At 35.3% G+C, this 7,524-nt stretch overlaps 1 pseudogene; it reads left to right on the top strand.

Moving 5' to 3' along the window:
• Window positions 1-1,724: 1,724 nt before the first annotated feature.
• Window positions 1,725-6,884, top strand: LOC144250673 (coiled-coil domain-containing protein 62 pseudogene; annotated as a pseudogene).
• The last annotated feature ends 640 nt before the right edge of the window (window positions 6,885-7,524 follow it).

Here is a 7,524-nt window from a genome sequence, read left to right as displayed (position 1 = left end):
AATGCAAACTGCTAATCAAAAAAAAAAAGTCATTGTTAATTCTATGTCACCTTTATTCAATCTTTTTCTATCACCCCCTTGGCATGATATTACACAGCTAGAAAAATACTTCCCAATTTTTGATCCCTATCTCAGAATGGGATGAGAAAAGGAGAGCTTTCTTGCAGTGTCTAACTTGTCCTAGGGCTACCTAAGTGACACTTCCATCTCACTTGATATAGGGTACTGATAGAATTATGGCATAGTTTGGATATCAAGTTGGAGGCATCAGAAAGAAATAGTGAGTTTTGTGATACAAGAGAATTGCAGCAGTACTTCAGACTTTTTGTTGCCCAAAAGCAAGAGATTTTCTTTATTTTTGCATTATATTTATACATAATAATGGGATTCATTCTGATATACTCATAAAAGCACATTACAATATTTGCTTCATTTCAATCCCAAGTACTTCCTATTTCCCTCCCCTCATACTTTCCTCTGGTATTCTTGTACTCATGGTCTGAGAAGAGGAATACGATACAATGTCTAAAAGTCCAAGAAGCAGAATTGAGACACTTATGGAAAATAAGACACATAAATGCAACTGTTCTTATAAAAGAATTGGAGAATATGAAAAATAGCCCTGGAAAAGACACCGCCCCCCCCCAGAGCAAAGGTTTAAGAAGGTATTGAGATTTTGTACCAGTCTGTTTAATATTGGGTATCACCTATGTATGGCCATAATAAAACAGGGGAGAATTGGGAGTCACTTCAATACCCAATTTCAACAAAATATCAGAAGACATCAAAAAACAGTAAGACATAGTTTATTCAAAAGAACAAAATAAATCTCAGGTAACCCACACTACAGAATTACATAAAACAATTTTTTTTAAAACTGCCCTCTATCAACCATCACATTTTTAATTGTTTTTAATTAAATTTTATTTTGAATTTTTAGAAGTAAAGAAGCTATAACACTATATAAACTGTTAACAAGACAGGTTATGTCAAATTTCCCTAATACACTGTTTCCTTTTTATTGAAAATACTAAAAAATATTTATATTGCATCTATTAAAAATACAATAATGGATACTTGTATTTAACAATTCCATGAATAAAAAATTCTAGTATATCCATGTTTTTCATGACACTTGAAATACTATTAGATGTCAATTTAAATTCTTAGAAACTTAACACTTTTCACAATGAGAAAATAGAAAACAATATGTTTTATGAGCAAGCCTGAAACATTTATTCTCATTTCAAAAGATAAAAGATTAAGTGTCAGGATCAACATAACCATAGAGAAAGACTACATTTGTTTTTAACCTTTACTATTGGCTCAGGAAAAAAATAAATGATGATGCACAATCTATTGGTGAATATGAATTCATTATCACATCATTCCCTATTTCAAAAGGAAAGAAAATAGGTTTAATGTTAGAGAAGAATCAGTTTAACACAATTTTGATATTATCACAATTTAAGAAATGTCCACAGGAACCTCTTGGAAAACGGTTTACCGACCATTCATCCATTGGGAGATTTGGCAAACCTAAATCCACATAAGGGAATAATTCAAAACATCTTTTGTCTTCACCCATACTACTTATCCTCAGCACAAGGTACAGATTAAATGTCTTGAGAAGATCACATCTTCTATGGTTTGGATGTGGCTTAAGTGTGTCCCTAAAGAGCTCATGGACTGTAAGCTTTGTGCCTAGTGGGCGATGTTAAGAGATGGCAGTACCTTTAAGAGATGGTCCTAGTGAGTAGTCACTACTGACTCCTTCCCACTCTCTGGTGTCCTGCCTCACCACCCTCTGACACACCCTCCTGCATGGATTGTAATGCCATCCACTATGAATTGATATAGCCAGAGGCCCTCGCCAGAGTCAATTCTATGCTACTTGTGAACTTTTGACCTCCCAAAACATGAGCTAAAAAATATCTTTTCTTAATAAATAACCTAGCCTTAGTTATTTCATTATAGCAATTGAAAACAAAATAATACACCTTATATCAACTTTAGCAACTTAATGCATGCCTAGATTGTCCTATTAGTTGTCACTTAATGTCACCTCTTTCCTGGGGACTACTGGTCTGAGGCTTTTGTTCAATCATGTTAATTAACATTCCATTCACCATTGATATGAAAAGTAAATTATAAGCTTGATAATGCCTTTCTCTCTATAACTCAAATATAATGAGCATAATAACAATGTATTCTTATTGGATACATAAAAAAATCAATCATGATCCAACAATTTTCAATGTCTGGAAGTGATGCACAGATATATCTTTATCCACAATCATCCTTCATTTCAAAATTCTTGTTTAAAACAGAATGTCTTCATATTGTCTATGTTTTTCAGTTTTAATGTCTTGGTCCTACAAATGATGGGAGATGATTTTATGTATTCACACAGACTATTACTTATTTCAATTGTTTTATATCTATCAAATACAAATACAAAAATTTATTAAGTATTATACCTGTTATTTAACTGGTCCTCCGTCCCATTCCTACTAATCAGCTCAGTGTCCCTACTGAACATAAAAGTAATGTATTTATTACATCTTTATACTGTGAAGCCTTATTTTAGTATTCAGTCCTAAATATTTATCTTTACAATAAATCAATTTATTCATTCTACTATAAAGATGACAAAAACTTCCAAGTTGTTTTTATTATATTTAATAAGCATTTTATTTTCTATTAAAGTGAATGTACATTAAGCAAAACATTATGATAATAAATAGGCTATAGCTGCTCTATGGATCCATGAAATATCTTCATTATTGGGAGAATAAAACTAGTATATCCATCCTTTTTTTCATTTGATGAAATTATCATAAACTGGAGAGAAAAAAATTGGTATAATCTTAACCAACCATTAATCATTATGCTAATTATTTTAATTTTTTTCAAGAATGACTTAAGATCTCCAAGAACCTGTGCAACAAATAGAAAAATGTAATTCAAAGATCTCACAGGAATATCTGGTTACAGTTATCAATGAAAATTCTGTTCTGCATAGGTTATGCTCCCAAATTATATATTCTCATTGTTCCTAATCTCTTTCATTTGATCCACTTATCATAAATATTCAAAAACTGTTGTGAAACTATTTAGCCAAGGTCTGTTTCCCACTGAAATGTAATTTCCATTATAATAGATACAATGTCTATATTGTTCATTCTTAAATTTCCAGATTCTGTCATAAGATCAGGTCCCAAATACGTACATAATAATTTTAAAATATACAATTACTTGGGCATCCTAGTTCATTTTTATTGTATGTTTTTGTGTTCAGATAAGGAGCATTCTACATGGAAAAATGGAAATACACTAAGTTTCTGTCAAAGACAGGAACTTTTAAAGCCAGGGAAATATTACATGCCTGATACATTTGTTATTTCAATTATAGTGTAGTTACCACAAAGATATTCTGGCAGAAAGTATTTCAGTGCTGAGATAGCCTCAATATTCAGAAAGATAAACAGGAGGGAATATTTTGTATTATTCTAATCTATATTTAAATAAAATGGAAAATAATAAGGTTCTTAGAATTATAGTATAATAAAATCCTTTTTAAAAATATCACATAGGGTGGGGCGGTTTTGCCAAGCTCCCGGGGCGGGCCAAGTCACCTCTCTGGCCAGGTGCACCTATGGCCTTTTTATTTATTTATTTATTTATTATTTATTTTTATTTATTTATTTTTTGACATATCATATTTCATATATTTGATTCAAGTGGGTTATGAACTCCCATTTTTACCCCGTATACAGATTGCAGAATCACATCGGTTACACATCCACGTTTTTACATAATGCCATACTAGTGACTGTTGTATTCTGCTACCTTTCCACCTATGGCCTTTCTCAGGTGACTCACTGCACCAATTCTCTTTGCAGGCAGAGGTGACACCTATGATCCCTTTGGCAACCTACTTAGCCTGGTGGCAGAACATTCAGTCAGAATTTGAGCATTCTACTATTGAGAAATAAAGGAAGGAGCTACAGGTGCTCATTGGAGAATTAAAAGATGAAGATAAAGAACTCAATGATATCTTTGCTATATACATCAAAGACAACTTCTTTCAAGGGAAGAGGATCTGCAGAAAGTTTTGACTTTGGAGGAACGTTGCAGCAAATTAGAAGGTGAACTACATAAAAGAACTGAAATAATCAAGTCACTCACGAAGAAGGTAAAAGTCTTTGAGTCCAATCAAAAAATGGATCAAGGAGCTTGATATTAAATCAGAGACACGGCATCTGATAGAAGAAAAAGTTGGTTATGATCTACATACTGTGGGAGCAGGCTCCAAATTCCTCAATAGGACACCCATAGCGCAAGAGTTAACAACTAGAATCAACAAATGGGACTTACTCAAACTAAAAAGTTTTTTCTCAGCAAAAGAAACAATAAGAGAGATAAACAGGGAGCCTACATCCTGGGAACAAATCTTTACTCCACACACTTCAGATAGAGCCCTAATAACCAGAATATATAAAGAACTCAAAAAATTAGACAATAAGACAACAAGTAACCCAATCAATAAATGGGCAAAGGACCTGAACAGACACTTCTCAGAAGAGGACATACAATCAATCAATAAGTACATGAAAAAATGCTCACCATCGCTAGCAGTCAGAGAAATGCAAATCAAAACTACCCTAAGATACCATCTCACTCCAGTAAGATTGGCAGCCATTAGGAAGTCAAACAACAATAAGTGCTGGAGAGGATGTGGGGAAAAGGGCACTCTTGTTCATTGCTGGTGGGACTGCAAATTGGTGCAGCCAATTTGGAAAGCAGTATGGAGATTTCTTGGAAAGCTGGGAATGGAACCACCATTTGACCCAGCTATTCCCCTTCTCGGTCTATTCCCTAAAGACCTAATAAGAGCATGCTACAGGGACACTGCTACATCGATGTTCATAGCAGCACAATTCACGATAGCAAGATTGTGGAATCAGCCTAGATGCCCTTCAATAGATGAATGGATTAAAAAAATGTGGCATTTATACACAATGGAGTATTACTCTGCATTTAAAAATGACAAAATCATAGAATTTGGAGGGAAATGGATGGCATTAGAGCAGATTATGCTAAGTGAAGCTAGTCAATCTTTAAAAAACAAATACCAAATGACTCCTCTGATATAAGGGGAGGAAACAAGGACAGGGTAGGGACGAAGAGCTTGAGACGAAGATTTTCATTAACAGGGTTGAGAGGTGGGAGGGAAAGGAAATCCTTTATTTCGCATGGAAATGGAAGGCGATCCTCAGGGTTATACAAAATGACATATAAGAGGAAAGGAGGGGTAAGACAAGATAATTCAAATGGAAGAAGTGATTTACAGTAGAAGGGGTAGAGAGAGAAAAGGGGAGGGGAGGGGAGGGGAGGGGGGATAGTAGAGAATAATACAGACAGCAGAATACATCAGACACTAGAAAGGCAATATGTCAATCAATGGAAGGGTAACTGATGTGATACAGCAATCTGTATACGGGATAAAATTGGGAGTTCATAACTCATTTGAATCAAACTGTGAAATATGATGTATGAGGAACTATGTAATGTTTTGAACGACCAACAATAAAAAAAAAAAAAACTGAATGTCAAACAGTCTTTCAGAAGACTCAGCTGCAGCTTCAGAAAATGGCTCAAAAGGCAAAGCATTCTTCCCTTCTCTCTGAAGACCATGAGTAGAGAGAGAAATGAGGAAAGATGAGTTACTGGATATTGCCAAGTCAAAACAAGAATGTACAAATTCAGAACTGCATGATTTGAGACAGATTTATGTAAAAACAACAGAGTGATCTGCAGTTTTTTAGTTTCAATGTGGAAAATTCTCCGGAATTAATACAAATATATACTTCAAAGATTGAGAAATTGAAGGCCCTGTCATCCAGTATAGACATATGTTTATCAGACCTTGACAATAACCACCTAAAAGTTGATGCTAAGAGGGAGAAAAATCAGAAGTCACTGGTTAAGGACCCAAAATCTGAGACTACATTGGCTCAGCAAAATAGGCCAGATAAGATTTCTTGTGAGGTATGCAAAGTAAAGAAACTACAGATTAATACTGAATTGGGAAAAATGTATAATTGTTTTCTTATCTCTGTTTACAAATACTTAATGGAGAAATAAAAGCCTTGGTCTCTGGGTGGAAAAATCCAGAATGAACCAAAAAAAAAATCACAATGTGCAAGATCCAAGAAACATCACCAAAAGGTGGTGGAATTAGGTTTCAGAATGAAGAGAAGCAGCTCTCGGACACTTCCACATCTTTACCTGATGTAAAGCAGTGGCATGACGTCAATGTTTACCTAGGCCAGGCCAACTGTTCTGATTCAAAGCCACCTGAAAAGCTGAATGTGGACTGTCATGACCTGATGGAAAGTTCTGAGATTTCATGTGGCCCCAGGAATGAAGGATGTCAGGATGACAGAGACCCGAGTGAATCCAAGTGCTGCTACTCGAGTAACTTCATAATCAAAGCCCCAGGTCACATGTCTGATATGGAATGGATGAGTATTTTCAATCCTTCTAAAATGCTAAGAATTACTCACCATAAATCTGTGTGCACTTGTTCATGAAGTGTCAGTGCAACAAAATATAACTCCTCGACAAGTAAGCTAATCTCCATCCAGCATTCCCACTGTTTGAGTTCTCCAAAGTCTGTCCTAAGAAAGGATGAGACAGAGACCCCTCCTGATAAAAATAATTTCTCCAAGGGTTTGTTAATCAACAAAGATGCAGCATTTTCCAGCAAAATGGAAGATTTCTCACCCACAAGTAAGCTTCAGTGGTTGCTGGCAGAATCTCAGCAGATGGTCACTGATCTGGATCTGAGCACGACAGCAGTGCCTGAAGTAACTTAGAACTTTGAGTCAGATCAAAAGAAGACCTTTGTCAGTCATTAAAAAATACAAAGTCAACTTGAGTATTCATTGTTATCTTGGCGCCAAATTTCTCATCTATATGGAGGGCAGAAAGCAGACATCAATGTGACTTCACCTTAGAACAAGAGAGGACTGTGATCCTTCACAGGCAGCATTTAACACCAAAGCAGAGCAGAAGCTAAAAGTTTATTTAAAAAAAAAAACATTTGTTGTTTTTAGTTAACCATTTTCATGTCTAATAAATATTTCCATTTGTAAGCAGTGAGGCCTTATTTTATGTACACAGATTTGGAATTATGCTAAGAAGGAAAAAGGCCTCTGTAAAGGTACAGACTGCAGCTGGGCACTGGAGACTCTTCACATGGGGGATTAGATGAGCACCTGCATGTAGATGCCAACTTACTACCTGCTTTCCTAAACTATGCACATCAGAGTCAGCTCCAGATATATGAGGAATAATTTTCTCTTCTCATACAATTTTAACCCTGGGCTTTGCTGTGTTAACTGACATGAAATGATATAATATAAAATGTTTTTAAGGGAAATGTCACCTTGGTGGCTGACAGGTGAGGTCCATCTGTCTTAAGACAGCAGAGCCCCATCTTGTCTGGGTCCATAA

This window comes from Urocitellus parryii, chromosome X (assembly GCF_045843805.1).
Source record: "Urocitellus parryii isolate mUroPar1 chromosome X, mUroPar1.hap1, whole genome shotgun sequence".
Taxonomy (NCBI): domain Eukaryota; kingdom Metazoa; phylum Chordata; class Mammalia; order Rodentia; family Sciuridae; genus Urocitellus; species Urocitellus parryii.
The sequence above is the reverse complement of the archived record's forward strand: the minus strand, read 5'-3'. Positions and strand labels throughout refer to the sequence as shown.